We start from the raw sequence: 10,180 nt of genomic DNA on the forward strand, positions 1-10,180 counted from the left end.
CTAAAGATGCTACCAGAAAACTACTAGATCTAATCAATGAATTTGGTAAAGTAGCAGGATACAAAATTAATGCACAGAAATCTCTTGCATTCCTATACACTAATGATGAAAAATCTTAAAGAGAAATTAAGGAAACACTCCCATTTACCATTGCAACAAAAAGAATAAAATACCTAGGACTAAACCTACCGAAGGAGACAAAAGACATGTATTCAGAAAACTATAAGACACTGATGAAAGAAATTAAAGATGGTACAAACAGATGGAGAGATATACCATGTTCTTGGATTGGAAGAATCAACATTGTGAAAATGATTATTCTACCCAAAGCAATCTACAGATTCAACGCATGCCCTATCAAACTACCAATGGCATTTTTCACAGAACTAGAAGAAAAAATTTCACAATTTTTATGGAAACACAAAAGACCCCGAATAGCCAAAGCAATCTTGAGAAAGAAAAATGGAGCTGGAGAAATCAGGCTCCTGGACTTCACACTATACTACAAAGCTACAGTAATCAAGACAGTATGGTACTGGCACAAAAACAGAAATATAGATCAGTGGAACAGGATAGAAAGCCCGAAGATAAACCCATGCACATATGGTCACCTTACTTTTGATAAAGGAGGCAAGAATATACAATGGAGAAAAGACAGCTTCTTCAATAAGTGGTGCTGGGAAAACTGGACAGCTACATGTAAAAGAATGAAATTAGAACACTCCCTAACTCCATACACAAAAATAAACTCAAAATGGATTAAAGACTTAAATGTAAGGCCAGACACTATAAAACTCTTAGAGGAAAACATAGGGAGAACACTCTTTGACATAAATCACAGCAGGATCCTTTTAGACCCACCTCCTAGAGAAATGGAATTAAAAACAAAATAAACAAATGGGACCTAATGAAACTTCAAAGCTTTTGCGCAGCAAAGGAAACCATAAACAAGATGAAAAGACAACCCTCTGAATGGGAGAAAATATTTGCAAATGAAGCAACTGACAAAGGATTAAACTCCAAAATTTACCAGCAGCTCGTGCAGCTCAATATCAAAAAATCAAACAACCCAATCCAAAAATAAGCAGAAGACCTAAATAGACATTTCTCCAAAGAAGATATACAGATTGCCAACAAACACATGAAAGAATGCTCAACATCATTAATCATTAGAGAAATGCAAATCAAAACTGCAATGAGATATCATCTCACACCAGTCAGAATGGCCATCATCAAAAAATCTACAAACAATAAATACTGGAGAGGGTGTGGAGAAAAGGGGACCCTCTTGCACTGTTGGTGGGAATGTAAATGGATACAGCCACTATGGAGAACAGTATGGAGGTTCCTTAAGAAACTAAAAATAGAACTACCATATGACTCAGCAATCTCACTACTGGGCATATACCCTGAGAAAACCATAATTCAAAAAGAGTCATGTACCAAAATATTCATTGCAGTAGTATTTACAATAGCCAGGACATGGAAGCAACCTAAGTGTCCATCAACAGATGAATGGATAAAGATGTGGCAAATATATACAATGGAATATTACTCAACCATAAAAAGAAATGAAATTAAGTTATTTGTAGTGAGGTGGATGGACCTAGAGTCTGTCATACAGAGTGATGTAAGTCAGAAAGAGAAAAACAAATACCATATGCTAACACATATATATGGAATCTAAAAATGAAAATGAAAAGAAAATGGTCATGAAGAACCTAGGGGAAAGACAGGAATAAAGACACAGACCAACTAGAGAATGGACTTGAGGATATGGAGAGGGGGAAGGGTAAGCTGGGACAAAGTGAGAGAGTGGCATGGACATATATACACTACCAAACGTAAGGTAGATAGCTAGTGGGAAGCAGCCGCATAGCGCAGGGATATCAGCTCGGTGCTTTGTGAACACCTAAAGGGGTGGGATAGGGAGGATGGGAGGGAGGGAGACGCAAGAGGGAAGAGAGATAGGAACATATGTATATGTATAGCTGATTCACTTTGTTATACAGCAGAAACTAACACTCCATTGTAAAGCAATTATACTCCAATAAAGATGTTAAACAAAACAAAACAAAACAAAACAAAACTTATAAGTAAATAAATAAAATAAACTCTAACCAGAATAAAATGTTAGGTGCATATATATGAATAAAATCATTTAAAAAAAAAAGAAAGAAAGAAAAGAGGATCAGGGCTTCCCTGGTGGCTCAGTGGTTAAGAATCCTCCTGCCAATACAGGGGACACAGGTTCGAGCCCTGGTCTGGGAAGATCCCACATGCCGTGGAGCAACTAAGCCCGTGTGCCACAACTACTGAGCCTGTGCTCTACAGCCTGCAAGTCAGAACTACTGAAGTCTGTGTACCTAGAGCCCATGCTCTGTAACAAGAGAAGCCACCGTAGTGAGAAGCCTGCACACCGCAGTGAAGAGTAGCGCCCACTCGCCGCAACTAGAGAAAGCCCGCGCGCAGCAACAAAGACCCGATGCAGCCAAAAATAAATAAATTAAATAAATAAATTAAAAAAACAAAAAAGAAAAGAGGATCAGAACCAGTTTGCATTCGTTTGGAATAGACAACATTTATTTATAATTTTGCCCCAGGGATATGTTAATTCTCCACCCTCTGTTATGTGTGGTTCAGATACAGAGCTGGACCATCTAAACGTCCCAGAGAACATCACATTGATCCATTACATCAGTGACAGTGTGCTGATTAGGCAAATGAGCATGATGTGGCTAGGGTGCTGGCAGCCTTGGTAGGAGACATGTACACCTGAGGATGGGAGACAAACCTATGAAGATTCAGGGATCTGAACCTCAGTGAGGTTTTTAAGGGTTCAGTAGTCAAGGGTATTCTGGGAAAACCTCTCCAAAGTAAAATACAAAATACTGCATCTTGCATCTCTTACTCTAAAGAAGGAACCACGATGCCTGATGGGCTTCTTCATGTACTGGGGGCAACATATTCCATATCTAAGAATGCTATTGCAGCCCAAATCCCAGGTGACATGGAAGGCGCTATCTTTGAGTGAGGCCTAGAGCAAGAAAGGGCTCTATAGGAAGTACAGGGTGTAAGCAGCCCCGTTACTTGACCATACTCCCTGGCAGAGCCTATAATGTTGGAGGTGGGAAATGATACAGTGTGGAATTTATAGCAAGCCCCAGTAAGAGAATCACAGCACAGACTCTAAGATTTCTAGAGCTGGGCCATGCCATCTGCAGCAGAGAGTTTTATATCTTTTCAGAAATAGCTCACTGGTATGTTACCAGGCCCTGGTAGAGATGGAGCAGTTGGCCATGGGGTAACATGTGAGCATACATTTAGAATTGTCTATTATAAACTGGGTTCTATTTGGTCTACCGAGTTATAAAGTTGGACAGACCCAAGAGCAATCCATCATAAAATGGAAATGGTACATCCAGGATTGAGCCCGAGCAGGACCAGAGGGTGTGAGCAAACTGCATTGGCAGGTATCCCAGACACCCATGTCATCCGCTACGGGTGCACCAGCTGCCTTCACTCTCTGTAGGTTCCCAACCAGCTGAAGGGGGACGAAATATTCAAAGCTAGGGTTAGCTTATGGATAGGTTGGCTCTGTATGTGGGTGCAAGACAAAAATGGACAGTGGCTCATAAACTTCCCAGTGGGTAGAGCTTCGAGCATTGCAAGGTCATTCACTTTGTATGGAAGGAGAGGTAACTGCTTGAGATGTGAATACATATACTTTCCTGTGCAGTGACTCTGAAAGGGAAAGCACTGGAGGATTTTGACAAAGGTCAGAAGCAGAGGCATGTAGATGGATATATGAAAGTGGGCGTGAAGCATGAAGATTCTGTGTTACATATTAATGCCCACCCAAAAGTATTAACCACTGAAGAGGCACTAAAAAACCAAGTAGGCAGAATGGACTTGGCCAGTTGACATTAGCCATTCTTTGCCCTCAACCACCCCAGAACGGACACGATGGACAAGTGAAAGGTGTTGGAGATAGAGACTATGGGCCCAACAGTACGGACTCCCATTTGCCAAAGCTGCTCTAGTTCCTGCTGCTTCTAAATGTCCAGTGTACCAAAAACAGAGACTGAGCATCCAATGTGGCAGTATTCTGGAATAGTCCAACCAGCCACTTGGCAAGTTGACCTCAGTGGGCCCCCTCCATCCAGCCTGCACAGGAATGTATACCTATTTGGGGTATGAATTTGCCTTCCCTGCCCACAGAGCCTCAGTCAGCACTGCTCTCTGGAAACTTACAGAATGCCTGATTCATGAGCACAAAATCCCACGCAATATAGCATCCAATCACGAAACCCACTTTGCAGCAGAGGAGGCGCAGAAATTACCCCTTAGCTATAGAATCCACTGGTTATATTACATACTTCAATATATAGAATTAGCTAAACTGGTAGACAGAAGGCACAGCTAAAGCACCAGCTTGTAAGCAAGACTCTGCAGGGATAAGTTGCCATCCTACAGAGTGCAATGTATACACCAAACCAGAGACGTTTATTTGATATTATGTCACTTATAGGAAGAATGCACGGGTACAAGAATGAAGGGGTGGCAACAAGAGAAGGCCCATTTAACATCACTCCTAGTGACCCATTGGGGAATTTTGTGCTTCCCATCCTCACAACTTTGGGCTCTGTAGGGTTAGAGGTCCAGGTCCCCAAAGGGAGTGCGCTAGGTGACATAATGGTATGATTGAACTATAATCTATGAATGCCACACAGGCACTTTAGACTCCTGTGTCCAGGACCAACAGGAGAGAAGAGTTGCCATCATTCCAGCCGGAACCAATGACCCTGAGCAGTGGGAGGAGCTAAGGCTGATATTGCACTGGGAGGGCAAGGGGGAGGGAGAAATGTGCACAACCAGGTGATCTACTTGGTACCTCTGTGGATTCGTTTTCTCAGTTATAACTGTGGATGGACTTACACAACATCCTCACTCTGAGAAGGGTCCGATTCCAAAGGCTTGGGCCCCCTAAGAATGAAGGTCTGAGTTGCACTACCAGATAAGGGAGCCATCAACTCCTGCAAAGGTGATAGAGTAGGATGTGGAGTCTTCAGAGTGGATAGTTGAGGAGAGAGAAGATAAATGCCAGTTATGGCCTCAAGACCAACTGCAGCATGGGGGCTGTGGTTTGGGTCACTAAACTGCCTCTTCTAAGTTTCCCCTCAAGAGGAGAGGTCCACAGGAACTTGGGAAGAACTGTACCCTGAAAATGGATAGAGAAGTCTGCCCATGTGATGCAGTCTGTATAGACCAGGGTGAAAACCATGCGGGTTCACTGCTTAGGGCTCCCTTCAACAGAGAATCTCCTGTGAGGAGGGCAGGGAGCTAACAGCCGCAGCTGCTGCCTCTGTGAAATTCACTGCTGAAGGCCATGCTCTCCTCAGCCTGCCAGTGACTGCACTCAGCAGGGTGCTAAAGCTGGGCCCTTCCTGCCCATGTGGGCCACCTGTCAGTCAAGGATTGCCTTGAAGTTCCCCATCAGCTGGGTCAGGACTTTCTCAGGGTTGCACTACAGTCTGAAGCTCTTCACACCCAATCCTCCTTCCTTCTTTCCTCCATTCACAGGTGTCATATCTGCATTGCCATCCTGCCTGCTTTTCTTCCTTCTCCCCTCCGTTCTTTACAGGCTTTTCCTGCAATACATCTCTCGCTCCTCTAATTCCATCTTGGCATCTGCTTCCTGGTGGATCTGAACTGACCCACAAATCACACTTCTAAATAGTTCTTTTCCAAGTAACCAACTGTTTTTCTGGGTTTTTTTTGCTTGATGAAGAGTTTAAACCTGAAGGTTAAACAGACACCTACCCTATCAATACAGGTATCTCTCTTGGCCAATTTACTGTCATTTAACTCTGCAGAGGAGTTACAGGTTATGTCAGTGTCTTCTAGAACTTGTACTAGGGAAACAGAGGTCTATTTTGTCTATTTACAGGAGGGCAAGTTCACCTCCAAACTTTCCCTGGATTACTTTTATGGTTGCCTCCCTTTTCCCTGCCATTGGACTCTAGTGGTAAGAATCCTGTTTGTCTCCTTTAAACCACAGAACTGCTAATTCAGATGAAATGACATTTCCAGAAGAACAGGAATTCCTGATTTAAGTGAGGCCCTTTTGAGTTCAGATGGATTTGTGATAAGTAAAAAAGAGCACTCTTGTTCCCAGACCAGCTACACACTGCCGCCCCAAGCTGCGGATTAATGGAACTGGCCCAGTAATAAACTTGGTTGGGATTTTCCTTGGTGAGATTTTGTGGCCACCAGAGAGGTTCCCTTGCAAGTAAATGAGTCTGGGTAGGAAAATACCCATATGTGGGGTTCTTATTGCCTCTCCTACAAAAACAAATCTCCTGGCAGTGATGAAACAGAAAAGACTGACTAAAGATAAACACTTGGATTCTGCACGAAGGCTTTTGGTAATTTTAGGGAAAATGGGCTGGGTCTCTCCCATACCAGCAAATTGCTTTGGAGGCTGTAAAGTTTGGTCTCCGAACTCATTTGGCCAAGCTGCGCAGAAAGTCAAAGGAAGATTCATTAGCAAGGATGAAATGTACCACCACATTATGTCTGTCTTTTCAACCAAACAGACCGAGACTTATTTCTTGTGACGTTCAAACACTAACACAAAATGTTTTGAAACCCCTGTGACATTTTTTGGTGAGTAGAGTGTCTAAGGGAGTTTATGTGGAAGAATCAATATAACTATTGCTCCAGAGTTGTCAGGGAATACACCCAAAGGGCCCCTCTCTATTAGTGACTAATTTTATTCTAAGAATGGGATCCATCACTTCTAATTTAAGACCTTGACTTGTGATGTAAAGTAATGAAGCATCAGCTCTTGGACACTTCAATATAACCTATCTCCAGGGCAGATAGAAGAGATAAATTTCTCACCTGAGACGTATTTAAATCAGAATCAGACAAAGAACTTTGTCATTCCTCGTTGAAAGGTTCAAGTTGCCATACTTAATTGAATAAGGCAGTCTTTTTTTTTTTTTTTTTTAATATTTATTTATTTGGCTAAGCTGGGTGTTGGTTGCCCTGTGCAGGATCTTCATTGAGGCATGAGGGCCTTTTAGTTGCGTCACAAGGAATCTGTAGTTGTGCCATGTGAACTCTTAATTGTGGCATATGGGATCTAGTTCCCTGACCAGGGGTTGAACCCGGGACCCCTGCATTGGGAGCTCGGAGTCTTAGCTACTGGCCCACCAGGGAAGTCCCAAGTCTTTTAACAATTGCAAGAGAAAACTAAAACTGAAGTTTTTTCCCTTGAAAGCCATAACAAGTTTTATTTTTACAGATACTGATACAATGTCTACTAGCCAGGCTGAATTATATTATCATCTCTAACCTGGAGCTCCTGGCTGTACAATCAATACAAGAAAGAGCCTTGATGGCGGGTGGGAGGAAATTCACAGAATAAACAATAAAATGTCTCTTGCCTGAAATCTTTGCCTCCAAAATGGGAGATGATGATTCAGTAGAACTACAATGTGCAGCCACTAGGTTGGTACCCATGTAGTCCTAAAGTTGTTTGGCTGTAAGGGCATCATGTGATACCTCTAAGTATTTTGTTGGTGATTTGTTTCTAAAAGGTAAAGAGCTAAGAGATTTTTGTTCCTGCTAAGAAATGCCAAGCATATGAACACAGGCAGCTATTCCATCTCTGAGTTTCTCTGCCTGGGCCTTCTTTCTGAGAGCGTCCTGCCTTCCCTTGAGAATCATGCTCATTGTACTTATTCTTGACCTTGCTCTGCCTCCTACCCACCATTAAAGGTGATTAGTCCAGATGAACACCTGATTCAAGCTAAACCAATCAGACACCTTTCCCTGGGAATTTGGACTTGAGGCAAAAGTCCATTTCTCTTTCAAGAGAAACTGTATAATATGTGAAATTGTGAGGTGTAGACAACCACGTGCCATGTGGATTGAAGAGCAGAAAAGGCTGGGTGCAGAAAGAAGAGTGAAGAAGATATGCAGAGAGAAGTGGGGTAGGGGAGACAGAGAGAGAGAGAGAGAGAGAGAGAGAGAGAGAGAGATGTGGACTTTTTCAGGTTCTATGCAGTATCCTTGTAATTGCTCACTTTTGCTTAAGTGAACAAAACCTTTTACCTGCAGCCAAGAGGAGTCTTAACTTTTCCTCCCACTCCTGGCACGTGTATGATATAGAAAATATGAATTTGTCCAACAAGGTAATCCTGGACTCACAGGAAACACTTTGATCCTGTAGGAGCCTCTTCTTGCTGCAGGAAGAAATCTGCCTGTTTTCTGAGCTCTTTCCCCACACCAGCCCTTGAAGGGTCTAGAAAGACTCAATCTGAGGGTCAGGACAGACTGAGGTTTGGGGGCCCCCAAGGATTTGGGGCTGTTAGAGCCCCTAGTTCAATGGCTAGGCTAGAGTGCCTAGTCATCATTTGTGATATACTTTTTCTGTAACAAAATGCATACTGAGTTCCAAATGACCAATTTAGAAAACGACTTAAGGACTACAATCCTTTAAAAAAAAAAAGCAGGGACTGCCTGCTCCATATTAATTAGTAGTGACGATTCACAACACAGAAGGGGTTCTTTAATACACACAAGCACTCCATTAATCAGGACCTGATTGCACTTTAAGTTCCCTCCAACACATTTGACTTTTCATTTATTTAATGAGAGGGAAGAGACAACTAAACTTCAATCTTCTGTGCATTGAATGGCCATTAGATGACAAAGCATTTGTGAAATGATACTGTAAGTCAGTGGAGGAGAAAAAACTTTAAAAATATCCTCTCTCTCTCTCTCTTTTTTTTTTTTTTGAGGAACAGACAGAATTCTGTAATGCTCACAAAGGAAGAAGCAATTAAGACTCTGATTCAGTTAAGAAGATATAAGAGAAATATAATTTGAAAGCCTGGAGGCACTAGACAGTTTGAGTTCTGGCTCTTTTTTTTTTTTTTTTTTTAATTTGAAAGCAGTCACTGTTTATTAACTGGCCAGATTACAGAAGTAATCATGGTAGATACCTTAGTTCATCCTTCTAATAAGCCTGTTGATCTGGTCTTCCCTGTTGCCAGCATCTCCACCTTCAACAAAATGGGTGGTCATTTTCTTCATTCCACCTCGTGAAGACAATTTGAAGGGCCACAGGAAGTCGTTTGCTTCTTTGAACCCAAACGTTTTCCAACAGTATAGATCTCATGAATCAGATCCTCCATGCAGATAATACCGTATTTGCCAAGAGATGGAGCAATCAACACGTTATCTGTCAGGGCAGTTCGCTTCTTGTTGATTTTGCCATAACCACGCTTGTAGATCAATTCATTTACTGACTTCAGGTTGGGTACCTCCATGCAATGTATGGTTCCACAATTCTCAGCATGTTAATTGAAGCCTTGTTGAGCTTCACAAAAGTGCCATTGAAAATCTGATGGAGTCGGAGAAGCTGCAACACCTTTCGAACCTTTGGGCTCACACCATTGATACCTCTGATCCTGATGACAAACATCAATTTGGGTTCCGTGGCTACGTAGAAGTTGCCGGCTTTTCCTGCCATCCTAGCCATGCGAATTTCAGTTCTATACATCTGCCTGTATTCCTTGTGATCGTGCTTAGCTTTTTCATAGATAAGCTTCCTCCTTGCCTTTCGAAGCATCTTTTGGGCAAATTTCTTTCTCAGGCGCTTGATCTTAAGCTCTGAGAAATTCTTTCGCTTTTTCTTAAGGGTTTCTGGCACAGCAGGAACCTTCTTTTTCTTCTCTTCCGCACCCTCCATGGTTCCAGCCGGAAAGGGCTGAGTTCTGGCTCTTTTGTTACAAATCAATGACCTTCGGCAAGACACAAATTTATCTGAACCTTTGTTTTCTTATCTGTAAAATAGGTGTTCCAGTAAGGCTTGCCTGACAATTCTTACAGAGTTACTGTGAGATTCATGTGTGATTGTACATGTGAAATTGTTTTGTAGTCTGTAAAGTATTATACAAATATTATTCACTCTTATTGTGACAATTGAAATACTAATAACTTTTAATTATTTTGACTAGGGGGAAATGTCTACAGTCATATGGTCAAATTAGGAGTTACTGTATGGCAGACACTACATGAGAATAAATTCACCCTCTGATCCAAGATTATATGCAAATATATATTTTTATTTAATTAATTTATTTTTATAAGCCAATCTTTTTAT

The 10,180-nt window shown here is 41.9% G+C and overlaps 1 pseudogene across 1 annotated transcript; it reads right to left on the minus strand.

The window, feature by feature from the left end:
- Positions 1–8,713: 8,713 nt before the first annotated feature.
- LOC307186696 (large ribosomal subunit protein uL30-like) lies at positions 8,714–9,881 on the minus strand (annotated as a pseudogene). Its single transcript has one exon. The product of its transcript is annotated as a large ribosomal subunit protein uL30-like (transcript).
- Positions 9,882–10,180: the final 299 nt, after the last annotated feature.

The sequence above is a fragment of the Stenella coeruleoalba genome (genome assembly GCF_951394435.1).
Source record: "Stenella coeruleoalba genome assembly, chromosome: 5".
NCBI classification, from domain to species: Eukaryota; Metazoa; Chordata; class Mammalia; order Artiodactyla; family Delphinidae; genus Stenella; species Stenella coeruleoalba.